Genomic DNA, 26,946 nt, shown 5'->3' with positions numbered 1-26,946 from the left:
GTGGACACATTTTCCCCCAGATTTTTATGCAGGAAAAATATCATGTAAATCTTGAGTTTTCTGAAGCATGTTTATTTCTCATCTAATCGTTACCAACCATCTCTTGTACAGTAAGTTGCTTTGTGTGGCAGCAAAAGGGAAGTGTTGGAAAGCAGTTTCTCAGACACTTCCTTAGTTATTAGCCACTAGCTAATAATAGTGTATTTTTTTCTGTGTGATTTATCAATGCTAACCCTCTGAATAAAATTTTATATACTGTTGGCAAATAATCTGAGTTGTGTGCTAGTGACTAGATAACATAGATGACCTTACATAGGTAACAAAATAAGTTAGCAGGCCGATACGTTGCATGTACCACCTAGGAACACAAGCTCTGCCTTTGCCACAAACGCTGTCTGATAAATGGGGCTTTGCAAGCAGAGTCATAGGACAGAGTGCTGGAAGGCATCTCATAAGGTCCTCTAGCACAGACTCGCTGCCATATGGATCAGCTTTCCCTAATCATACCTGGAAGGTCATCATGTTACGGTTTGTTTGAAGAACTTGCTCTTTGCCGTGGCCTACAGTTTGCTGCCCTCATGAAGAGCACTGGAGTTGCAATCCTGTTTTTTTGTGCAACAGTGAGAATCTACTCTGCAGCTATGGCGAGAAGGCGCAGGGAGAGGGACAGTCATTTGGATACATCAGACCAGGCTTGGATTTACTGGAGAAGGGAGGAGGGTGAAGTTTTAGGAGTTCACAGGTTTGGATTTACTGTGTCTTGTGACAGGAAAATACTTTTTCCCCCCATTTCCCAGAGCTGGGTTGAGCAGTTGTCTGATGCCCGTTTACAGCTTCGCACATCATAACCAACACCTCAGATGTACCTGCTGAGCAGTAGGCAGCCCAACGCAGACCTCAAAGCACTAGGTATTAGTGTTAGCATGTTGTTTTGCTCCTCATTAACAGAAAGGCAAAGGCTTTCTGCCAGAGCCCCACTGTTACGGGAGGTGGTGAAGCCACGGAGGGAGGGCAGCAAGGCTGGTGTCTCTGGATGGAAAAGGTTAATCTCCTGCTCAGGTGCACGTGGTGTGAAATTGTCTGGACTACTTAGTGTAATATAATTGTCTACCAGCAAGATGGTGGGGAAGAAGGAAGGAAAAAAAAGTCGATCCAGTACACAGTGGCAGATGGGACATAACCTGCTTTCCTTCAGTCAGGAAGACTGATGGGGACTTTTATAGTAGGGGGTTGCTGTACGGTGAGGAAGAGGGCAGAGCACTGACCACTATTGCATGTGTGCAGTTCTTCAGGCTTTGTGGCTCTGCCTTGCAGAGGTAGCAACCCTCTTCCCTCCTACTGTGTGTTAGCCCTGGGTGTTCATAGTTCAGCCTGAAGAGTTGTCCTCTCTGCATTGTGGTGGTACCCACAGATGCTCTGTGGATTAGGACTGTGTAGTGCTTTGACACTCCTAGAAACTCCTTCAGCAGCTACAGTCACATGCAGATGGTGCAAGAGGCCACGTTGCCTTCAGGGAGCTCTGCTATTCAGCTTGCAGTACCTTGGGAGAGCACCTAGTCTCCCCTATGACCTTCTTGCTACTGGTTGTTCCTCATCACAAGACTCAACTAGGTTTGTGTCATGTGAATAGGCAGAAAGTTAATTCATGATCTCTGCAAATGCACTACTTACCACTACTTGGTAAGGATGGACACACAGTGCACATGACAAATGGAGATAATAAGGATTGTGAGACCATGAAAAGGACTGTAATTTAGAGTCAGTCCTCTATTCTTCTGAGTCAGACTCCTCAAAGTAAATGCAGTGAATTGTTTCAGTCAGCTGCGCACTGTACCACAGGCTAATTTCTGTTTGAATGCACGACGTATGAGCAACTAACCATCTTTCATGAAGAACTTGTGTATTCCTGTGGAAAAGGGCAGAAACTGGAGCCTCCAGCTGAAGGAAGAGTTACTGCCTTCCTCCCTGAGAAGGGTTGAGTGACCTCAGTAGTGACAGAGCGTGTTATTCTCACCCACCAGCTCCTGGGCTTTGTACACTGCCAGAAGCTCTGAGTAGCCTCACAGATTTCTGGTCTCTATCTCTCAGGTGGGCAATGCCTGCTTGATTGAAAAAGTAATACTGGAAGGAAATAGTGTGAAGATAAACACATAGTTTAATCAGAGTGCAGCTGTTTAGTTATTCACTTTCCCCTTCTATTGGGTATTTGAACTGTTTCCTAGGAACAGAATTTTGCGCAAGTAATTTCTAGCTCTTAATTTCCTACAAAACTCTTGCTTTTAGTTCTGCCTTCTCAGGTAATTCCTGTTGCCCTTTCAGCCTCAGTGGTTGCCATACACTTGCTTGTGAATTAGTATGTATTAAAAAAATTGTATGGACAGGCTGTCTTTGGTACTTAATAAGTCTTTATCCCCTGCAGAATCTAAGTGACCTATAATAGTTATCACATTTCTTTCAAAGACTTCTGGGAGGAGCAATCAATCAGCTTGTAAAATAGATAAATTAATTCACTTGCCAAGATCAAGCAAAATGTCTTTGGGAGAGGGGGACATGAAGCAAGGTGTCTTATAGCCCAGTTTAGTAACATGTCCTAGACCAGCCACCGTCTCCAATAAAGGCAGTCAGAAGCATTCAAAGGTATATTTTGGCAACTGCAAAGGTCACTTTTTGGAAGCTGGTATTACCTGTGTGGATTATTTCTTCTTTATATTTTTATCCACCATTTACTTTTGATCACAACTCTTTTTTCTTTTTTTTTTTTTTTCCATTATTATTTATAGGAAATGTCAGCACTTCATCCAAAGAACAGCTAAATTCTTGTAGAAAGGTCCATAGTGATTTTCATAATTATAACAAAAGTAGCGTCAGGTCTCCAGTTGATGTAAATCACAGGGGATCTTCACAATTGCATTTGAATTAGGTTGCATCCTCATCCCAAATCTTTGTTGCATTTTCTCTTTGTAATGAGCTGGCATTGCAAAATATTAGTTTGTTTTTCAATGCAACTGTGATGGGCTTGTAGCTGTCCAGATCCGTCAAACACTGCTGGTTGTCCCAAAGGCATCACTCAAGGACCTGCCAGCCCAGCAAGTACATTCTTGGTAGGTTTTGCAGCGTTTGTGCTTGGCTCAGTGAATCTGAGGTGAGCGGGGATAGTCCTGAGGTTTCAGTGCATTGCCTACATATTGGCTGCAGGACATCTCGGTGGAGGAATGGTAAAAATAAAAAGGCCCCAGCAAGGGTTAATGTACTGTAATGACTGACTGAAACAAGCACTGTTACATAAATATTGTATGTAATTTGTATAATACCTTCTTCTGTTAAAGAGCTGAAGCTGGGGTGGGGTGCAGCTGCTCGGGGGCAAGGGAGGATTGAGGGGGAATTTGAAGCTGTTTGACAGTACACTCAGTCTCTAGTAATCTGTTAGGCGATTTTTAATTTACAATAGTTTTTCAGAATATTTGCTCTAGTCCTTTTTCCATGCTTATTCGAAGCGCTCCTAATGTTTTAATTCCCACCCCAATGAAACATAAAGTGAATAAACAAGGAAATGAGTGGAGATGTGTGAAACGATGATCTTAAACTTAACAAGCCTGTTTATTTTTTCAAGCTGCTGAATAAATCCTCTGCGGTTTACGCTGCAGAGGTCAATGTTCTGCAGTAGGAAATGACTGGTTACATGTCAGTATTCTCCAAGAGTTCATCTCAATTACTGGATTTGTCAAACATGACAAGCCTGAATGACTGTGTGGTGAAAATAGCGCACAGTTTGACTATTAAAGTAATTGGAGCATTGACATTTAACCGAACTGCAAGAGAATTGCAGTAATAAGTCTGAGGAGCACAAGCAAAGCAGAGAATAATATTTTTATAAAATCTCCAGTGAAACTGGTGCTTTCTTCTGTTTTGATTAGTGTAAATTTTGGTGTCTTTTAAATTTAAATTATAAGACTAAAAGGAAGAGATAATTCCTTTTTGCTACTTTTTTGGAAGAAGTACTAGTATTTGTATAATCGGAAATTCTGTTAATTTGATGTACACCTTGGTGCAAATTTAATAGTGTTGTACATAATCTATGTATATATTTTTAATATCCTTATAAAGTGTATACACTGTACAGTTAAAAATTTGTATATGTACATACATTTATGTGGAGATCATTGTGTGACAGTCCTCACAGAATTATGTTATAAATGTGTCAGTTGCTTATTGGGTCTCTGTTTTCTACTCTACCTTGCTAAACAGCTACTCTGGGCTTTCAAGCCTGAGATGTGGGGCTTAAAATTCATGGCTTTGGTAAATGCAAAAGAGCTTTTCTGAAATCATTTAAATGTCATTTACTTGTATCTATCCAAATTAGATCTTAAGTTTTAAAAATAAGTTATTACTGATTGTGAATTCTACATACATCAACTTTTCTGAGACATATTAAGACTTTGGAGAACAGTGTAACTATCAATCACTTTGGATAATTTGAATTTGTACTTGTGGATCTGACTGGATTTTACAGTCACCAAAATTGTATTTCAGACAACAGCTTAAGCTTCTTCCAATATCTCTGCAGTAGGGAGTGAAATAATGATAATTTATTACATCAGTCTGAGGCGGCTCATCCTCAGGTGAGTTACCTGCATTTTGGCACATTAATTTTACCTTATCTGAACTTGAAAATATGTTATTTCCCAATGATAGGAGTAAGTCTTCATGTGGAAATTGGGAATCTCTTATTCCTGGTGAAATAAACCAGACAGACAGTAAAATAATCCCAAAGAGAAGGGCAAGAGCATGGTTCAACCAATGATACATCTAAAAATCCCTAATTATATTAATTTATAAGTATATTTTCTGCGAAGTAGGTGAGGGGTGCAAAGTGTGGTTTGCCACTTCTGCAGTCCCATCTTAATTATTGTGATATCACAGGACCACAGAGCAGTACTTCTAAATGTAATCTGTTACTTGCCTTGATTTACTTAAGCCCATCTCCATAGAGTAGTTGAACATTCTGGTTAAATCCATCTCCCTTGTGTAAATGTAAGTATATGGTTTAAATACTTTTTATTTCACTGAGGCTTTAGCATATAGGTAAGCCTTTAGCTCAACGGAAATAAACCTCAGCACAAATTTAACTGTTTTACTGATATTGGGACTTGAGTGATCCAAAGCAATGCTTAGTCACAGCTTAAGTACAGATTTTGGGCAGCCTTCGGTAAGGACAGACTTTCCAGTATTTCCCTGTAGAGAAAATAAATGAGAATTCAAGGAAATACAGCAGATGGTTGGGTAATTGTTTTCTGACCTTACTGTGAAAATGGACTATTTGTTAGGACCAGAAAAAACAAAAGGTATAGGTGAGAGTCTTAGTTAGTTGGGTTTTTTCCCCCTGAATTACTTCCTGTGAGTCTGTATAGACTCAGGATTGGTGGGGGAAGATGACAGACCTACAGGCTGCTTCTACTTTTAGAATTACATTCTATAAAACTAGTTATCGCCTTCTCCTCTACCATTGATGTAAATCCAGTCAATGTACTGAAGCTGTTCCTCATTTGCCCCAGTGTCGTAGAGATCAGATATACGTCCCCACAGAATGAGCTCCTGATTCAGAGCTTAAGTGGCACTATCCCTACCTAATATAAGTCCGTTTACTTTGAGTGTTGTGGCACATTGCCGTTGTCTGTCTTCTGCTGTTCTTGCCAACTTTTCCTAGAATTTAATTCTTAAGATCCACACTCATACTGAAATGTTCCTCACAAGAAGGGGCTCAAGTAAAATGAAGTAACTAAATATAAAGGAACAGCAAGCTGATCCCTTTTCTGGAGTTCGAGGAGCTGAAAGTGGAAACCTCAGATTCATGCATGCACGAAGAGACTCCATTATTAAGCATTAAACAGTTTAGACAATTTTAGCTGCCAAAGTTAATGTAGAGTCCCAAATCAGTCACATGGAACATCAAGCAGGAAGGAAGGATTATTTGACTGTGTGATATTCAATGGAAATGGTGTCCTCCAAAGGAGAAACATCCATCCAGATACAGGAAAAAAGCATCATGATTCTGATTGAACAGTAAAATAGCAAAATAGTTTGGAACAGCTTTTTTCAAAGCTTCTCAAGTCGGAAAGGATCAGGTAAAAACTGGGAGCAATCTTACTTTTAAGTTCTTGGGCAGAGGGGTGAAGGCAGCATGCACCCTGACAGTAGGAGAGCAGCATAGCCTGTGTTAGCTATTCAGCCTGTAACCGCGTTTTGAACTTTGAGATGATGGAAGCTGATGCAGAAGCACTAGACACCAAATGGAGTAAATCAATCTCCAGCAAAAGGTTGCTGCCAGAGACCTCTGAAACAGCAGGAGGACCTTGTAGCAGTTCCACATTATAGATAGGCTTAAAGGGAATACAGTCAAGTAAAGTGGTGTTCTTGAGGGTAAGAAAGAAAACACTAGGGAGGTCTTGCAGATGACTACGAAGCAGTCACTGTCACTAGAAACACTTGGACAGGTGCCAGTTGTGTTAGGACTTCTGAGACAACACACAAAAATCTCAGGTGGAAGAGCACTGACTCCAAGATACCAAGTTTAACTTCTGATTGCTGGCCCTGCAAGGAGAAGATGTCAGCTTGCGAGACCTAAAAATAGTAACTCTAAAATGCAAGAATACAATCAGTTAAAACATGCGAGGCTGCTTTGCTCAGATTTCATTCTGGTAAGTCTGCAAATTTGCCCAAGACATAAAGCCACGCAGGTAGCTGCCTTACTAGGCAGAACTGCCTGTCTAAGAAGAAACTTCACCTACTTGGTGAAATGAGTTATAAAAAGTTTAATTCCACAGATTTGTCAGTGATTGAGGCAACGAAAGAAAGCAAATTGAAATACACTTTAGCAAATCCTTTTGTGGGTAGATTACATGGAGCGGATGGGAAGCAGGGATCTGTTTTGCTCCCATAGGCTGTGATTGAAGAGCTCTGTTGATTCAGACTGAGGCAGTTTAAAAAGTTACTGGTGATTACTTTGCCCTGCCTCTGCTGGAATTCCGTATCCTTGAGGTAAAAATAGCAAAAAGTAGTGTGCCTGCTCCCCAGCCACTGCAGCTCCCAGTGCTAGGGCAGTGTAATTCACCTTCAGGTTTTTTTTGGTCTTGAGGCAGCGTGTGAACTGAGGTGGCTGGAGACTTCAAGTGACTAACTCATCAATTTAACTGTGGCAGTGGGCTGGTGTGGGAAGAGGATGGGAAGACCGGCAAACTCTTCAGTCACCCCCGTTAAATCCAGTAGGGATTGTTTTGCGGAGTGCTTACTCCCCAGGTTGCGGGAGTTGCAGTGAATCTTTTCTTTCCTGCAACACGGTTGACCAGTACTTTGCTATCTTCAGGGGATCATAGAATCCCCTGATTCTATGATTGAGGTTGGAAAAGACCTCTAGGATCATCAAGTCCAACCCAACACCCCTATGCCTCCTAAACCATGTCCTGAAGTGTCATGTCTACACATTTTCTGAAAACCTCCAGCAATGGTGACTCCACCAGCTCTCTGGGCAATGGGCCCTATGTGATGAATAGTCCCTACGTTAGCTAGTAACTGTAGTCTACTAAACTAAAGCTTTTAAAGTAAACCATATCTACTTCTAAGGTGAATATAGGCTTGATGTAGAAGGGCGCTTTGGCATTAGTATAGTGCTTAAGCACATGCTTAACTTTTGAGTACAGAAACATGCGAGTAGCTTCTTGAATGGAGTGTTAACCTGGGGCTGTATTCAACACAACTCAAAAGCTTTCTCTAGGAGGAAAGGGTTTGATTCTCCCTTCTTCTTCTATGTGAAACACACAACTGAGCCTTCTTTTGTAAAAAGGATTTTCACCATAGCACTCAGGGAGAATCAGGGAAGTAGGAAAGGCTTGAAGATTATTGCCTAACATGTGCTAACAGACTGCTACCATGAGACAGCATAATTTAATCATCATGATTTTCTACTAAAATTATGTGAAAATGTTTTAGGTTTATAATATGGAAACTTTGAGACTTTCTGCTGAGCTTTGCTTTTGCATTTGGAATCCCTTTGAACCCAACACTCAGGTCTGTGAGCTTATCAGCTTCACTCATAGCCAAAGAAAGCGTTCACTCATATAAAACCCTATGAAGTCAGAGCTCTCTTTTATACTAACGTATTGTAAGCCTCTTCATAATAGCAGAACTCTCAGCTTTCTTTGTTGTTATTTTTTGGTAAGGCAGGAAATAAAAGTTGCTTTTATTTTTAGCAAGGTTGGGTTGGGTTATTTAAACTGAATGTGACACTCAGGCTTCAAAGAATCCTGTGCAGCACATTTTTAATCTGTTGTTTTTAGTGAATTCTAGTCACTAGGAAATACTGTTATCTAGGTCAGATTTTTTGAATATTGTTTTCCTGTGGCTGCACATCCTGCTGTGCTGCCTCTAAAATGAGCTCCCCAATGATGTCTTTTTGTTTTACTTTCTCACAGCTTCCTGGAATAACTTTTCTAACTACAAGTGTAGGTTTTGCTTTGTTTTTCAATACAAAAGTGCCAATGGCTGAACCTACATCCACCCATCCAAGACTCATTCCTAAACTTTCCTAGGGGACAAGAGGGAAGGATGTAAGATACCTCAAATTTTTACCCTTGATTTGAAATTTTGCCTCCCTGGAAGGAATGAAGAAAATATGATTAAATCAGAATTCATTACTGAATTTCAAAGATATTGACACAACTGTTTCTCAGCTATTCACAGCAAAATAGCCTCATCTGTACAGCAGAGCAAGATATGACTTGACGCCATGGAGAGACTCTTAGAGGTTTCTGAGCATTTCAGTTCCTTCTGGTCCTTTAACAAGACATCTCTAGCTGTACCCTAACTTATCTCTTAGTATGTCTTCCCAAGAGACTTCCCAGTCTCTTGGACAGAAAAGTGTCAGGACTGTTAGCCATGCTTAGAGGAGGGGAGAATGAGCAGTGGTCACCCAAGATCACTCAGCAGATGTGTGGCAGAATAGGAAATTGCACCAGTTTCTCTTCAGCTGGCCATCCTGGCCCCTTCTGATACCATATTTTCTTCAACACGTTATATGGATTGGGCACGTACCTTCATGTTCATTGATAGAATACCACTACTCAGCTATGTAGTTTCTTTATTTGATGGACATCATTCTCCGCTCCTGGTGGAATGATTTCTTGCATAAAAGTACTTCCAGGGTAGTCTAAACAGATAGGTGTTTTTAATTTCTGCACTTAGTGATAATTTTATTTTCATTTGTTACTGTGCTAATAAACATTATATAGCCTTACCTGGCAGCAGACACTATGTGTGAGCTGATATGAAGTTCCTGTAATAAATTCTGCATTAGAGCATTCAGTCAGAATTCAGGATGGCAGATTGAATCCACATCATTGTCTCCACGTACAGTTATTTACACCAAATATTTGTGCCACCAGTGCCTCCCATGCTAAGCACAAACAGTGCCGCAACAGTATGTTGTCAGGAGGGAATGCTTTTTCATCTAATAGTGTGGGGTGGAACTATTCTTGTGCAACATGAAGAGAACTCACCAAGTCCTTCCAGTGAAATCCCATGAACTGGGGGATTTCTACAGAAAATCTTACCTGGACTACACAAAATTGCAACAGCTAATTAAATTATTGCATACATTTTCTTAAGCATATCTTGGGCAGGGAGATTCTTTTTAGCTCACTGAATAAAACAGGGTGTCAGAAAATTGCCCTTTGCAGAGACACACCTGTAAATAGTAGTGTCAATTTTGTCTTAACAAAGGGGTTCTTTTCTCATGTGTTTTTTTCATCATAGAAATATTAAAACTTGTTAGTAATGTAATTGTAGCAATTTGCTATGTGGGATGCCAATTTCTGGCAGTGATGTAGCAGATCAGTTCATAAGCAGTTGAAAGGAAAAGCCAGGTTTATGTTCTAAATGGATAAGAAGAGAAAAACAGAAATAACGTGGAGTTTATATCAGAATGAGGATACTGAAATTGAAGAGATGAGAAGAAAGCTGGATGACAGCCTGTTGAAAGCGCTTCTTGAGCAGCTCACGCAGCTTCAAGGCTCAGGTGTTGGGGCCCTGGACTTCCTGTCTTACTGAGATCGATGGCAGGCCTCAACAGTCTGAAAACAAGGGGTGTAGCAGAGCACTTGAGTCGCAGTTGCTCTTAAAAGCTTGAGATTGGGTTGATGGCTTCAAAATATGGTTGGGGGCTTTCTTTTTGCTGAAGAAGAGAAAGGCTGGATAGAGTCACTGGTGCCAAACCTAAATAAAACTGACTGGTCCCAAGGAGTTTTGAGCTCTGCAAATGCTAACTTGGATTATTTGCCAGTGTTAATATGAAGGTTAATTTTAATAAGTAGAATACTGCAGCTTTACTAGAAGTTTGCAGCTGGCATTGAAGTACAGCAAGAAGAGAGATGTGGACTTTAGCCAATAACAAATCCAGCCTTTTAAACTGACCTGACCTGGTGCAATTTCATGTTCAAGTAACACAAGGAGAACTTCAAACGCGCTTGCACAGATGGTGGATAATTGACTCCTAGCAATGGATGATGAACATGGAGATACCTGTGCTGGATTTTAAATGTATTGTCAGCTTCTGAGACCATTGATCACAAGGCTTGTTGACTCGTGCAGTATGATCTACTTCACACCTAAGTTAACATTCAGACAGGTGGTCAATGCAATAACTATACCTGAAAGTCCTAAGTCCTATTTAAACCCTAGTTTGGAAGTTCATGAGGGACTAAAAGCTTGGTGGTCCTCTGCAAAAAGGGAAACTACTCTGAGGTGAATTTTGCTGTCTGAAGGAGTAACTGGCTGTGGATTTGTCTTTCAGTAAGCACCCATCTCAGTTAAGATTGCCTAGCACTTGGTAATGCATTGGGAAGTGTCTATGGAAACAGAGGCTTTTTTTAGTAGCAGGTTGAAGGTAAAACAACCTTCTCAATCTGTTGACAGTTCCATAAACACTCAATTCTGGTTTTGTTATGTAAATTAAGTGTCGTTAAAGACCAGCTGTGGTGTTGGATTTGTTTTAATTTTTATATATTGTATTTGTGCTGAAGATGAATATACTTAGAAAGTACTTGTACTATTTATTAAAGGTTACAATTCTGGCTGAAGCATATCTATTTGGACATCTCTGACCAGTGACATTTCAAGACCAAGACCTTTGAGGTTCAGTGTGGAGAACAAAATGTTACAATTCTTTTGTTTCTACCTTCAGATTCATTCATTGAGATGGCTGAAACTGTGCCCAGTGAATCAAAGGAGAGCTGTATCTTGCCCTCTTCAAAGCTGGTGGGCAGGGATGGGAGAGGACAGCAGGGTGGCATTTAGAGAAAACTGTCTTTTTCTTGACAGCATCAGTTGTCTCCACCCCTGTAAGCCTGGTGATGCCTATAATGGGAGTGGGAGGACTGTCTTGTATTAATTATGTTTTCTCAACAAAGAAAGAGTTCAATGATCATCTATTTTTAACGTGGACAGGGTTTAAAAAGGAATTAATTTTCATGAATTCTTGTCCACGTTAAATGGCTTTGTTTAACAATATGATTTCATCAGCAGTCCAATTCAGTTCTAACATAGTCCATTTAAAACAACAGGCAAGGCATGAGAGATTGACAACTGTCTTTTTCACCTGCCTCCTATAATACTCATGCCTAGGACAGCACTTCTGCCCCATCCACTAAGGACAAAGCTTGTTCTTGCAGGGTGAGTGTCGCTCCTCATTTCATTACAGAGAGACAAAGGACACCTTTACCTAACCGTAACCTTTCACCCAGCCCAGCCAGGGCTAGCAGTCTATAAATGTAGTGCAATATAAAGCCTTCTTGGAGCGTACCCCGGAAGAGCTTAGTTCAAAGGTTTTCTTTATCTGAACAAAGAAGTGCCCAGTCAAGGAGCTGACGCTTTTTGTGGGGTGTCTTCTTGGAAAACTGGTCCCTGTCATTCATCTCAAACATTTTAACCATTCAATGAAGTGTCTGTCAGCATCACTGCTAGTATTGATAGCAGGTCCTGGTTTCCTAAGGCAAGACATGAGTTCTTGTTCTTCGCTTTCTGCTCCTCTGTCTATTTAATCATGCACTGGGAACAGTCTGCCTGTCACTGAAGGTTAAGCAATAGCAGTAGGATTCTTGAGGACAACAAATGAAAAAAGTCATCCGAAGAAGTTTTAGGGACTTTCAGAAGTATATCAAACCCAAGAGCAGCTCAGGGTCCCACTTTACAGTGGGCTGTCAGCGTGCCCCATCTGAGCCGACTCCCCCCAGTGAAACCCCTTTGTGGAAAAGGGATGAGATATGCCTTGAGTGTGCAGGGGTGGCTGCAGGCCTTCCCTCTCCCTCCCAAATTGGCAGTCCACATGCCTTCAAGTGCACCTGCGTGGTTGTTCACTGAGCAGCCCGGGCTTACACTTCCCCTCCTCAGGGGTGTGTGGGAGCGGAAGCCAACAGGCATCCAGGCTTTCTGCAAGTTCCCAAAACCAACTGCCCCTTTTTTAGAGGTGGAGGAAATGCCCAGGCCCAGACAGTGTGCAAGTTCAAAATCTTCTCAAAGCTAAAGATAATGCAGGTTGTGCATTTCAAAAGAAGCCAATGTTAAAACTTTAACAAAAGATGCTGCCTCTCTCAGAGCCCCTCCCTGAAGAAGGGGCTGAAAGAGAAAAAAAGGCAAAAGATGTTAGCACACAACATTTAAGCAAAAATGCTCAGCCCTGCTACTGCAGTTAATACATCCTAAAGCAACAGTAGAGACATAGTCTTTTTGCTTGGGAGTTCACCTTTAAATGAAGAAAACAGCCCGTTAAAGTGTATATATTATCGAGCATCATTAAGACACAGGCTAATGCTCACACACAGGAGCTGAATAACAATAGCCTAAGGGTAAATGCCTTTAAATTTGTTAGAACACCTAAGAGACAATATTATCTTTAATATGTCTTAATTGGCAGTGATGGATTTATCCTAACTTTTCATTTCACTAATTGACTCTGTAACACCTAGCATCTACATTGTAACAAATTAATCTTATGCTTATGGGTTTGTGTTTTGTTTGTTGTTGTTTTTTTTTTTTTTAAATAAAGGTGTCCTGTAGACAATTAATTTATCTGCTACTTCCACTTCAATTGATGTGGCTGCCATTTAGTCTTATGGCAGAGCTCCTGGTGGTTTCCACAAGAGTAATGCTGGGCTTTTAATTCTTGTTTTCAGGACTTAATTTTTGCAAGGAAGTATGGATTTAGAGGAACTTTTAAAAATTACTTCTTTCCTTTGAAATAAGGTCCTATTTTTAAAATCTTACAGCAAGTGTATCTGACTGTTTTTAGCATTGTAGATCGGAGCTTAATCTGCTTTGCCCTTCCCTACACAGTAATACCATAAGCTAAATCAATTTACTCTAGACTTTTATTAGTCCCACTGAAAATGACATCTAGTGAGATCGAGGTAGTAAAGGCTTTGTATATGTAATTTGCATATATATTTTCAGAAAAATTATTTTAAAAAAAGAAAATCTGCTATCTTTTTTGGCCAAATTTGTGTACAAGTCCAACCAGAAGACTAACAATGCAAAATATGCTCGGGGTGTGTGGTCTTCTGAAGAGCCTTCAACTCTTGATGCATGACATTTTGAAATAAGGCAACACTTTCAACAAATAACATCTATATAATCAAATGTGTTTGTCTATTGATTTCATTTTTCAAAAAAAAAAAGGTATTAGCTGCACATTTCATCATTTCATTGGAAAAAAGGCTCATCCTGGTGCTCCTTTTCAAGTGACAAACTACTTTTTTTCAAGATCTGGTACAGAAAATGCCAAATTGTTTGGATGACAACTGGCTATGTCATCTATGTTGATTTGTTATTTTGGAGCATCATGACTCATTGTAAATTGGTCTGGGGCGCTCTGGCTCCATTGTGTTCATTTCTCCGTGCCCTGTTACCTTACTCCTGATGCACTCCAGATGTTCTTTTCATGCAACGGCCTGGATTTTATCTTTTTTCTTAATATTGTGCAATCTCCCACCACTTATGCTGGTCAAAAATTGCATCATCAGTTTTGTTCTAGTTATAGCTTTACCCTAGAATCTTCCAGGCAGATTATCGTATGTTATTGGTATAGCAGCTGCTTTCAAAACAAAGCAAGATCCCTGGGGCTTCTCTTCCCAGGCAGTTTCCTAATAATGTTTTCTCCAGGGCATCTTTTCTCTCTCTTTCCCTACCTAGCAGTGGACAGCTATTCTGAAGAGTGCTTCTTCCCAGACCCACAGGTCCCAGTCCCCTGCTAATTTGTTTAGCAATACAATCGGTGCAGAGGTGCCTAGCAAGACAAATTTCACTGCTGCATGAACACAGAAATAGGAGCCAGAGATGCCTAGTTCTATTGGAAAGTGAAGCATTAATTCAACAGGAAACCAACTTTTCTCACTTCAGCTGAACATCTAAAATGCCCTTATAACAAAATAAATAATCTCATTGAAGCAGATTCCTACTGTTTTCGTGCTAAAACTTGCCAATTTCCCAGCTGCCTGCTATTCAGTACAAAGACAGGTAACATCCTCTGTTGTGCATTTTTGACCCAGATTCTTTATTCGCATACGTCAGTGTTTGCAGTAAACAGGAACTTGTAATAACGAAGTGCTGGATCCTGTTGTCTTGTGACTAACCTTTTCAATCTTTGGTATTGCTACCCAGCAACCAGATAAAAATAAAGCAGAGAAATAAAGCCTGAAATACTCAATAACAATACAAGTGAAGAACGTAAAAAAAAAAAACAACAAAAAAAGTATATGCAATGTTTATAGGCAACTACACTGAACAATTTGCTTATGTTGCAATTTACAGTCACATCTGCTTTGCACAGCTGCAGTCGCTTCTCTGTCCCACTCCCATCGCAGCCAATGCACAGTAGCCTATGTGGAAAAGAACAGAGATGCCTGAAGAATTTTTCTTCCCACCCCCTCCTGTCTGCATTTCTGACACTGTTGTAAACCTAGCTGGGTTCTGTGTATCTTCGTAAAGCATATCAGGGTATCATTTTATCTGTTCTTGAGCTGGATTTGTGCAAATTTGCAAAAATAAAACAAATTCTAATTTATTTTCAAATAGTTAGAGTAATAAAAGGAAACCAACTCAGAAGCCTTTAACTAATGCAGGGTAAGCCCATACATCTCCCTGGGAAGCAAAGCTGCGATTAGCGTGTTTGAATGCCTTACTACAAGCGATACTTTGTGAAAATGCAGCACTTTTTGTGGGAATGAAAAGTGCAGTTGCGAAGCAGGTTGTTAATTAACAGAAGCGTTAGTGTAGTGTTTGCTGTGATTTCATTCTAGCTTAACAGAGCAGAACCAAACCGAGAAGCCAAAAAAAACAGGCAAGCAAGAGCTCTGTTGTTGGTGTGTTTTTTACATCCTGAGAATTTGACTTCATACGTTATTCTAGTCCCTGTACATTAGGGTAGGGGGCAGAAAAACATGAAGTGTTGATTTTAATTCAATCTTCCATATGTTATAAGTAGGCACTTCTGTTTGTTGGAGATTATTTCTAGTTGTTGCAAAACTCAAAAATGAGCAAGGCTGTTTTATGTTGTTGAAATCTTATCAGCATTTGAGTCTGAGTTCAGACTGACACTTGACAGCTAGATTTTCTTTACAGGAGAAATAAGAAGGAAAGATGTCTCCCTATGCTGATGGCATCATGCTAAGGCAACAGTGTTCTCTCTTGTCCTGCACTAATCTCACTGCCTAAGCAACCCATGTGTGAATGTTCACCTAATGCCATATCCAGGACACACTTGGAAGTGTGCTTCAGGTTAAAGTGAATGGATGCTGTTTTGTCACCGAACCAATGAAGGTCATTGTGGTCTGCCTGTTTTGTGGTTTTTTGTGGAATTGTAGATATATTCTGACATCTCCTGATACGGACCATCACTAAATACATATACTGAGTGAAATTAGTATTGGTAATGCCAAAAAAAGCTCATCTAACTCATTTTTATTAGGAAAGTCCTTAAGATAGGCGGTCCATTCCAATTTTTTTTAACTGATGCTCTATTTTCTTTCATGGAAAATGCACTAATGTTACAGTTTCCCCTTGTTAGATGAGGGTAACTGAGGAATGAAGTTGCTTTCAGCATAAGACCGTCTGATAACTCAGCATGACAAAATCAAGCGAATTATAGATCAGTGACAGATGAAAAGTACTCTGTCCAAATTGTCAGTGATATCGTGTAGTGGCAAAAAGACTATCCCCTTATGTGCTGCTTTATGAAATGATTTGCATTGCTTGCTGTTCCTGAGTTGCTAAGCTGCTTGGTGCCTCACATCATATATGCTTATGCTCCAGCAGTGAACAAGGCAATACCTTCACACCCTGGCAGTCTTAAAGCAGACCTGTAGTACAGCTCTGTCTTTGGGAAGGGGACCGAGGAAGTTTCCCTGCCTCTCCAGCCGCAAGTTCCCGTCCTTGCCCTGCTTGCAGAGCCAAGACTGATTCAGCTGTAACTGGAGAAGTGCAGCAATAGCTGGTTTTCTTTTATGCTAGGGTTAGTGATGATGCAGTTTGTTGCTGTTAAAGAAGAGAGATTTTTGTTTCCCAGGCTTTGAGTTACTTACTGAAGACCCACTCAACAGCAAGAAGTGTTTGGAGGTTTTTTTGCCTCATCACCCAAAGTCATTTCACATATCCATGGCTCTGCTTCATTTGTTCTTAAATGGAATATGCTTTGTAAGTTAATTCTCCTTAGCTAAAGGCCCACATGCAAGTGAGTGCTTAAATCTACATGACCGCAAATGAAAATACCCCATGCTGTCGAAATGCCCAGAGCTCTCCAGGGTCTGGTCTGAGGCCAGAGAGTGCCTTTGGCCTCCTGTCCATGCTCACAACTGCACACAGCACAGCGGCGGCAAACTGTGATGCCTTCCAGGGTCTGGGTAGGCCTTCTCTGCCTCCTGGAGCTTTATCAGCCCTGGCACAAATCTGCCCAGGGGGATTGTTTCTCTGAGGCAGCCTTGCCCTATGCTATGGAGAACCTCACAACATGTCCAAAACGGAAAGCAAAAGGCCGCAGGGGGCAGCATGAGCAGGTCTGGGATCTGGCATGCACCATGTGAACAGGCTATGATGAGACAAGGCTGGAGTGACTGTAAACCATCTCCCATTGCCCATCACTGGTACCATTCAGAATCTGAAATGCTAAGAAACACTGTGCAAAAAACAGGCTTTCCAGCCCCAAAACCCATAAAGGCAGGTCTGTTGTATTACAGTAGTGTATTAATTGTGCAGCACTAAACATTAGCAAGAAAAGATCGTTTCATTACTAATCCTGGTGAAAAATCAAGTGATGTCTTTGTGACCACTGTGAACAGGACTGTGTTTGTAAGCCCAAAAAATGCAAACTTGCAAATCCTTCTTGTTTCCTGTGATCAAGTTATATTCCCGCATCAATGTGCATAGCAACAACTTCAGGGAACAAAAGAGTCTTTGTTTAAAATAAATGATTATTCAGTTCTTTTGAATTTAGCATAGAGTGACCCTTTATAGTCAGAAGCTCAAACGTGTCTACAAATTGTTGGAGTGCCTAAAATTCTCAGCATATTAAAATTACACTTTTTAGAAATGGAAACAGACTGACCATGGCATGGAGTGGACTCTGACTTGCAAGGAAGGAGAGGGCAGAACCAAAGGTACTGCTGCTTTTTCTTGGTGCTGGTCATTTGCATACAGTACAGCTATGATTCTCATTTAAAAGCTCATGGTGTGTGGTGTCTTGTGCATTATGTGATGCTAATTGTAAAGCAGAAATAAGCGGATGTGATATTGATTAGAACAACGAAGCTTAATAAAGTAATCGTTAAGGCATAGGCTCCATAATATGAAGGCTCAAAGTGCAAGGTTTTTGCTAAAAACAAAACAAAAAACCCCACCAACAAACCTGGGTTGTTTTTATGAATGAACATTGGCAGGACACTGGGGATTTTATATCTGTGGTGTAAATGCTGTTACACTGTAGACTGGTAACAGTACAGGCTTAGGTGTGTTTAGCTTTATTTCTGTCTGAAGGAATTCCCATGTGTCCCCTAGTAGTGGTGCAGGGCCATGGTGCCTGTAGGTTTCACTTTGCTGGCAGTGGGAGTAGAAGATCATGATGTTCTACGAGGCCAAAGGGTTCAGACTTTTTTCTTTATGCATCATCTTTGCTTGAAAGGATGTTCCTCAAGACAGAGACTCTCTTTATATCTCTTTCCACTGTGCCACTAACCCCCCTGTCAGTGCTTAACAAAGAGTATGTAGTGTTGCACTGAACAACATAAAAAGAACTTTAAAGTGGCAGAAGCAAGCTCTTGGAAGTTAAGGGAAGCTAGATGTGTGGTTTCTTCTGTGCCTTTGGTTAAGCCTTATTATACATACATATTGTGTTAGAGTCATGAATGACATCATTGCAGCAGTTTTTTCCAGAAGAGCAGAATTCCCTTTGGGCATGAGATGGGCAGTGTTCAGGGCATGAATCAGTTTGGTGTAATGAATGAGGATGTTGTCGAAGAAGTTAATCTAGGAATTTACGATTGTGCAAAGAAGAGGGATGATGATTTGAGGAGAGGAAATGACGGTCTTGTGTTCAAATCAGATGAACTTGAGGCTGGAGACTTCACTGCTGGCACTGCCCCAGGGCAGCAGGGAGAAGGAAAGCATCGGGATTAGCAACTGGCTCTGGGCAGTGTGGGAAGGGAGAAGTCCAGACAGGCTTATCCTTTCCTCCTGGCTGCCTGCTATGGGCAAACCAGGCTGATCTGCTCCCCCAGGTTCCCAACACAGTGTGTGCTGCTGCAATGGCAGCAGCGGGGCCCAGCTGTAGGATGGCCTGAGCTTTGGACATGTTGTCATCCCAAGCCTGGGGGGTGCAATTCAGTGGTGAGAAATGGTCATTCTCTGTGGTTTGTAATGCGGGGAGAGGAGGTGTCTGTCCAGGTTTGAAGACTTAGAAAAATTCTAGTTAGTCCAGAGATGGTGTTGGCAGGAGGCCACCAGGCCTGCAGAAGACAGCAAAGGAAAGTTTGGAGGCTAGACCCAGGCACAGGTGTCAACACAGGTTTTGTTTTAGTGGGCAGGATGTGGGTCATGAACTTGAACCAGAGAGTTACTGAGGGTGGCAGGACCTCTGAGGAGATGTTAGGAACATGCAATCCTTAGTTGCTTAGATCTCTGTGATTTTGTGGTCGCTGGCCTGTGCTCTCCAGCTAACCAGAAGCAACAATCTTTTCCTGATCTAGAGGGGCTTAATGAGGAACTGCAGATACTTTGCAGAGCCTTATTTTCATTGGCCAAGGCACTGAAAATTATTAAAATAAAATATAGGGAATTCTATTATGTATGGAGGGGGAAAAAAAAGAAAAGAAAGATAAGACTCATTTTTGAAGCTGAGATCTGTCTGTTGGGGCTTGATGGAAATATTTGTACTTAGGATAGTGTTAGGAAGGAATGCCACTTCAGAGTTTGGCATTCTCACCTCAGGTCTTGGTTTCAACTCATCCAAAAAAACATATTAGCAAAACTGTGGGAACAAGATGGTTGTACAAAGACATGCCAGGACACTGGCGTAGAAATGGGACGGTAAAATTTTCTTCTGGGTCTTTGATGGGAAAAGCAACAAACCTGCTGGTACTAGTTGTTGTTCCTTGACAAACACTTCAGTTTAAACATCCTTCTTTAATCATTCTAGCAGCTTCTAAACTAATCAGATTACTCCTGTGTGGTTCTTTCCGTAAGATAAAAATGAGTTTAAATCCACTTCAGGTGAGCAGGGAGAATTCAGTTAATAACACCGAGCCATTTACACTGGAGTGCCAGCAGATCACTAGAATAAATTCAGCTTGCTTGGCATGCCTTTGACAGGACATCTGCTGTTGAATTTCACCTGATAACATCTGGGCCCAAGTAATTCTCTAAAACAGGGGAAAAAAAGATAAATTGTCACAGAGAAATAGTGTCTGCATTTCTGCTGCATTAAAATTCAGTGTAAGCATTTTGCGTACTGTTTCTTTGAGGATGAGGAGGTGGTAATTTTAACAGTAAGGCGTACATATTATCTTCTCTCTGGGGATCTCAAAACGTTTCAGAAATGTGAAAGAACATTTTCATTCAGTGATCAAAATGTGTTTGCAACAAAGCTTTCATTTTCCTAAAAAGTTATAGTTAATATATAAGAAAGCACAATAAATACTTTTTTTCTGGACTTTCGGTCTGTATTGAGCATTTAGTTGTGACAGCTAACTGGAAAACAATGTATGCTGCTCCTTTCAAAAGAAAAAGACCACACCTGTGATTTGATGTCTAAATTGTTGAAGAAAATTTGCAAGTTAATTTAGCCTGCAGATTTGGCATATCTTTCCAATTTGGTTGACTACCAACACTGCAACTCTAAGACTGATGAAGGCAACAAGAGTAAGGATTGACCCCTCCTCTTGTTTTGCTAGTACAGAGACAGTTACACCATACATTGCAAGAAATTAATCTCCACATACATGTCCCTTCCTGGAACTGAGATAGCATGATTGAGAAAGAGGAAGAAATTGCAAAGAGATACCAAGTAGTCTTGTGGTTCCTGAGAAACAGCAAACAATTTCAACCCTGGCCAACTAGAAGTGGGCAAAAGTGCTAGGGAAAAAATGCCATGCCTGACCTTTCATTACCATCCATTTTGTGTAGCCAGGTATGGTTACACAAATATTTTCTCAGTCAGCAAAGCCAGTTTAATTGTTGCACTGTTTTTTGCTCACTTCCGTGTTGTGCCAGATTATTATTTGCAGGGTTGTACTATAAACCAGATCCATATTTCAGGGTTTGGTTTTTTTTTTTGGTTTGGTTTTCAAGTCAAATCACTTCAGTACAGTTTTGTTCAGTTTACAGTTGCATCAGCATGACTGAGGGGATAGAGGACTGCAGGAAAGAAGCAAATGTAAAGACAAAAAGAATGAAGATTTCTTAAACTGCATTTGTCATCACATAAAATGTTTCTGAACTCTTTTATTTTTACAGGGTGAGGGTGTGCAGTGCCACTGTTCTGTTGTGGCAGCACTTTCTTAGGAGTTTCCTAATGAAACAAGGAGAAGGGAGAATTGTCAGAAATAGCATTATCTGCCACTAGCCAAGTATTTTGTGGAAACAAAGCAGTTTCAACACCTTCTAATGAAATGTCCCTCATTATCTGCCAGGTCACCTGGGGGGCTGCTAAGGATGCAAATGTAATAGTATGTATGCTGGAGATAAGGATGTGCAATGTGCACATGGACTTGCCTGCTGTGATAGCAGGAGCTTGGGAGTCTGAGCTGAGCTGGCTCAGAATCACTTAAAGATCTTAAATGCATATGTACATAGATAGAAGGAGAATGTTTGATTAATTTGAAAATTTTTTTTTTCCATGTCCATGGGAATTTTATTTCAACTTTGTCCACGCATTTGAAGACTCACCAGTGTTTAGAAAGGCTAGTTACGTTTGCATGAAACCAAAGAGTCAGAAACTAAAGACCTCTAAAGAAACTGTTAAATTAGAAACTGGGTTTATGTGGATCTGTCAGTACCTCTTGAACGTACTTATAAATCAGGTTGTATTGAGTAATGTATCTTATTTTGTGATATTAATTTAGGCTAGATTGCCCTATGATGGAACAAACCATGTTTGTTGCACACATAACTGTCCTTGAATAAAAAATGCCGTATGTTGTCCAGTCCATTTGTTATTCACTGTGAACAGTTCAGGATAAACCTGTAGCCAGATAAATCAATCCCAGTACAACTGAGAATGACAAACGCACTTATAAAAACTTTATTTTCTTTACAGACAATTTACCAGCAGGATAAAAACATTGTATTTATCAAACTGTTGACAAGCAGTGGTTGAACTAGCTCCAGTGTTCATAGTAATCACTTAACTGCCACAGTATTGCAAGATTTTGGATTTAATCTCCTTCAGTGCCGGCATATGATAAATTGTAAATCTATCACAAAAAGTGTGTAGTCATAAAGCATCTTAAAGCAGGGATGTGTACCAAAATAAATGGATTAGCTTTTTACATACCAGGAACAAAAGGGACACAAAATCCTCCAAATTAAATTTGTTTTAAAAGCAAACTCAAATGAAGCCAACACTTTTAATCTACTAAAGATGTAAATGGCTGATCACCTCGCAGAGTTCAAGGTAATGTTACCAGCATAAGGACCAGGCCCAATCCTGTATACCTTCAATTACTTAACCAGTCCCAGTGAAATTAAGGGCAAGTGCTCAGGTGGTGTCAACAGCAGAATGGCTTTGCAAATTTGCGGTACCATCCCACCAGCGCATGCCTTGTGTGGTTGCAGCTTAGACTAGCAAGTAAACACATTATAGCTTGCACACAGTCTCCAAGCACAGTAAACTACTGGTAGGTACATGGTTTTGACCATATATTGGCCTGGAATTTTGTATCAGCAGAGCTGATTACATCTTCTCCCTTGATAGCCCATGCTGGCAGAAACAGGTAGAATAGGTCTAGCTAGCCCTTACTAGAAAGTCTGTTGTGCAGACTAATGCTTTCACAGTTAAGTCTAGATATAGAACTAGATGTTGTTTCTATTTGCTTTCGTCCTGCATAGCTGTTATAATTATTACCTAACTGTAATGAGTGGTGATGGCTTTTGCTCCCTTGCTCCGAGCTAGGTAAGTCCACAGGATGCTACTGTCCTAAATGTCTGCAGAATTTGCAGCACCACTTTTGACAGTGACAGCAGGACTGTAGGTTGCTGAGTCTTGAGGCTGCAATCATAGGATGTATAGGTCTAAATAGCGAGCCTGTGCTTGGCCAGAATTCCTGCAGGAGCTGGGAGACGGCTGCAGTGTAGGAAATGGCATAGGTGGTTGGATTCAGATGGTTTCAACTACACCTGAGACCTTGGACTCGGTTTCTGCATACTCTGACTGCACCCACTGGAGGCGCCTACCCAACAGGAAATACTGGGTGCAGGGATTTTCACCCAACTGAACTTGGACTTCAGGATAACTCTGCCATTTTCTGTAGCATGCGTGCTGCTAGTGCAGGGCTTCATGCCTACCTTTTGGCTTTTTACTCCAGTCATCCCTCTGTGCTTGTGTTCCGTTGCTCATGCTGAGCTGCTCGTCTGTGGAACAAGGGAACAGGGGACAGCAGAGTGTCCTTCTTCCACACTGAGACAGAAGTCCTCGTTCCTGGTCACAGTCCAGAGCAGTGCATTTCTGTTGGAGCAAGGGAGAATGGGACAAAGAAACGGGGTTTTCTCTCAAAGCTCAGACTGCAACTGCTTTGGGCAAGATCTGAAAAAGGGAAAGGGAGAGAGCCTGGCCAGTGGGTTCACACTGTGGTATTCTAGCAGCTACATGGTATTTACTAGCTGCTAATTCATCCAGCAAAGACTTCTTGTGAAGAGCTGCTGTTGTTCGAACATGTGCTGCAAATGTATTTTGTGATTAAAGTTGGAAAGTGGAAGACACTCTGTTTAAAATAAAAAAAAAACAAAAACAAAAACAAAAACACAGCAACAGAACATCTCAGTTTTCCATGAAAAGGCTGTTTTCCATGAAAAGGCTGTTTTCATGAAAGTTTTTCAAGTAGCCTGTCAGTTACTTATGCATTTGTGGGAGAGACCAACAAGATGCCTTTTATAATAGGTTGCGTACAAATTTGCTTCCCGCCAAACCTACATGTCTAAGAGTTGCAAGCCTGTGTTTTGCTAAAATATATGAGTCATTTTATCCTCCCCTTCATGGATTCTTTTTTTTTTTTTTCTTTTTTAAGTATGTAGTCTGAAAGGAAATTCATGGCCACGACTAAGAAATTCTAGTCTGGTGACTTTGGTGGCAAAATTAATAACTCTGTATCTCGTTTTATGAAAGAGTGCAGCTGTTGGTATATTCAGTCTGGACATAAAGTCAAGCTAGATGGTGTTAATAGTCCATCAGTAAGGAGGAGGTAAGACCCACTAAATTTTGCATTATGCATTTCCAAAAGCTGGATGGCAAACCAGTCATGTTTAGAAGTGCGAGGATGTCAGCAACTCTAGTGTGTGTGTGTGTGTATGGGGGATGTGCAGGGCAAGAGAGCAGGTAGCTATTCATCTACATTAGCTCCTGTGATTCGTGAAATAGAAAGGGAATGACTTGCATTATGTATTTGCATGACCTGAAAGGTACTGCTTCAGTATTTAGTCATCTTTGCATTTCACATTTACAACTCTTTTGTTGTTTTGCTATAATTTCTCTTCATTTTTCTCAAGCATTATTAGAGTACAGTAACATTTCAGTAACTGTGGTTATCTCAGCTATCTGTACTCCCGAGAGAGCTGGCTTCCACTGTTTTTAAGTAGCAAAAATGTCTGGGAATGGATTATATTTGTCAAATATTTAGGTAACAGAAGTAGGACTGTCAGACCAGTGTCTCATTAATGAATTATTAACAAAATAGCTTGCAGAAATTCAGAATATTTGTGTTTGGGTCTCGTGAACTAGCTGGCAGAAACCTGATGCTGGGAAGGAAGCAGGCAGCATGGCTTGGAGGGAGGAGAGGCGCTGTTAGTTTGCCTAGGGCCTGGGGATATCATCACGGATAACCCTCTATTAACACATACGCACCTCATATAAAACATGATGCCTTAGGCTTTATGTAACATTTGAAACTTCATCTTTGAAGAAATACTCTGAGAGGCAATGATGTGTTCTTGGAGGTTTCTGGGTTTTTTTTCCAGCTAGCCATAATAACAAATTACCTGTGTAATTCTTCTCCAAGGTCCTAATACTTCAACAGATTTTATGCTTCTCAGACTTTAACACAAAAAAAAAAAAACCCCCCACACAAAATTATTAAGTTCAATATTTTCGGGCTGTCTACATCTTTTTTTCCTCAGTTTTGTCATTAACCAAATCTGTCACAATGAGAAACTGTGAAGCGGAGCCATTTGGAGGCTATCAGTAAAGCCCATGAAATCCTTCAGAGTGGTTCACCACCTTTCCTATTTAGAGCACAAGGAGAGTCAAGGGAAACAGAGGGAAATATTTAATAGGTCATGTATGTCTGATATTTCCTTTCCCTAAAATGCCCTCGTTTTCACCCTCTTATCTTACAGACATCCACCAGCAACCTTCTGTAATCAACAGATTGCTGTAGAAGCAGTAAAGGAGTGGTTAGCTGTAGAAGTCACCACAAAGTGTTGTGCTGTTCTCCTTGCTGTGCTTTATAGATGCCTGACCTCCCTCCTTAAAGGTCCAGTTTGTGCCCAGAAGAGCCCCACCTGTGACCTACCCCCCATTCACCCATGCTCACAGATCAGAGAAGCTGGATCATTAATTTTACATATCCACAGAAGTTGTCCTGCCCTGCTTTTCTTTGATGATGCATTTTAGGGGTCAGAAGTGCACAGAGAAAACATGCCTCCTTCACGCCAGAAAGGCAGGGCCAAGGTACCCTTGCCTATCACTTTGGCAAAAGTTTTTCATCCTGCAAGGTGCTGAGAATTCATGCCTCGGCTCCACAGGGGACCCAGGGTAACCTGGAGCACGCCTATAGCCTATGAATGATCCAAACTGACGTTTGCACGGGTGAGAACAATACGTAATCTGACATTTGTGTATAGAATGACTGTGGGATAAAACAGTGGTTGCTGCTGTATTTTATGTGATGACAATATTATCTCTGAGTGCTGAGGGAGTGTTGGGACTAACACAGGCAGTTTTATGCATGTAGGACTCCATTAGGATGACATACATATGTATATGTGTATTACATGGCTGGTCTCTCAGTTATTTTGATTTTATATTACAGTACAGTTTGGGAAGATTCTGATAGCTTGACTGAATACTGTTGCAAAGACAGAGTTTCATCTTCATGATAGCAATTGGAGATTTAGATCCTGAAGAAAAAGATCCTGCTCACGAACTCAGTACTAAGCAGACTCAGAGCTGTTGCAATCTGGGAAAATCTTGATTTATTTTATAAATTAATGTACACTAATTCCTCTTGGCAATGTTTTGGTGTCAGATCCCAGTTTATAGAAAATATATCAACCCTGTTACCAGTGCACATTGGTTTTTTATGTAAGTACATGTGTGGACATGAAGGTGCACACTGCTCTGTGTTCTACATATTGAACAGCAGTTAATTAAGCAGAGCACAGTGGCCTCCCACACAGATCATTTTCCTTCTCTATTTATCACTTCCCCTACTGAGGTGGAGAATAGCTACAGACAGTAACTAGATCTGCGCATTACAAACAAGGTCCATTCTCATTTCAGCCACTCTTAATTTCATCACTTCAAGGATGTATATATAAGTTGTAGACGAAAATCAATTACATAGTTGAGAAATGGAGCATCGGAAAGCAATTTATAAGTATATTTCCTTAAATGCTGCAAGAAAAATGATTAATTTGTATGGAGCATGTCAAGGGGAAAGGGAGGAGGAACGGCTAATAGACTATAGTACAGTCCTCCTTTGCTGACCTAAGGGCAACTCTGTTGAGCAGGTTAGCTCTTCAGATGTATCATTGGGTATAACTAGGTGACTCCAGGCAGTCTTCGACAGTCTCTGTGGGTAGCTGCTGGGGAATTACCGTCCAGCGTTTAAGATCTTTTTTTTAAGATCGAATGATTGCAGACATCATTCGTTTCATGGTAGCAGAATTTGGTGGCGTGGTAGTTTCCCTGCAGCTGTGCCGACGCTGGGCAGGTTCTGGGATCCTCCTTGTGCTTGGATTAAGGGGCCTAAATCATGCAGTTCAATATGCTCAGCTCTACTTAAATAAGTGAGGACCTGCCAGGGTCTAGACACTTTGCAGGCATCTCTGCTGTTTCTACTGAGATATTCTGTTTTCACTTTTGGAGGAGCTACTCCCTGGTACCAGCGTAGCCTTTTAAAGTGTCCTCAAAAAAAGTTTTCTGCACTC

At 40.9% G+C, this 26,946-nt stretch overlaps 1 protein-coding gene across 11 annotated transcripts in view; it reads left to right on the top strand.

The window, feature by feature from the left end:
• LOC104050949 (poly(rC)-binding protein 3) overlaps positions 1-26,946 on the top strand; it is a 512,398-nt gene that overhangs the window by 416,045 nt on the left and 69,407 nt on the right. Inside the window, exon 2 of one of the 11 annotated variants that reach the window (XM_064443233.1) lies at positions 17,621-17,690. The exons of the other annotated variants lie outside the window; for them this stretch is intronic. The gene's annotated coding sequence lies outside the window, so the exon portion shown is untranslated. The remainder of the gene's footprint in view (positions 1-17,620; positions 17,691-26,946) is intronic. 11 annotated transcript variants of the gene reach the window in all.

The sequence above is a fragment of the Phalacrocorax carbo genome, chromosome 2 (assembly GCF_963921805.1).
Source record: "Phalacrocorax carbo chromosome 2, bPhaCar2.1, whole genome shotgun sequence".
Lineage (NCBI taxonomy): Eukaryota > Metazoa > Chordata > Aves > Suliformes > Phalacrocoracidae > Phalacrocorax > Phalacrocorax carbo.
This window is presented reverse-complemented; position numbering and strand designations above follow the sequence as displayed.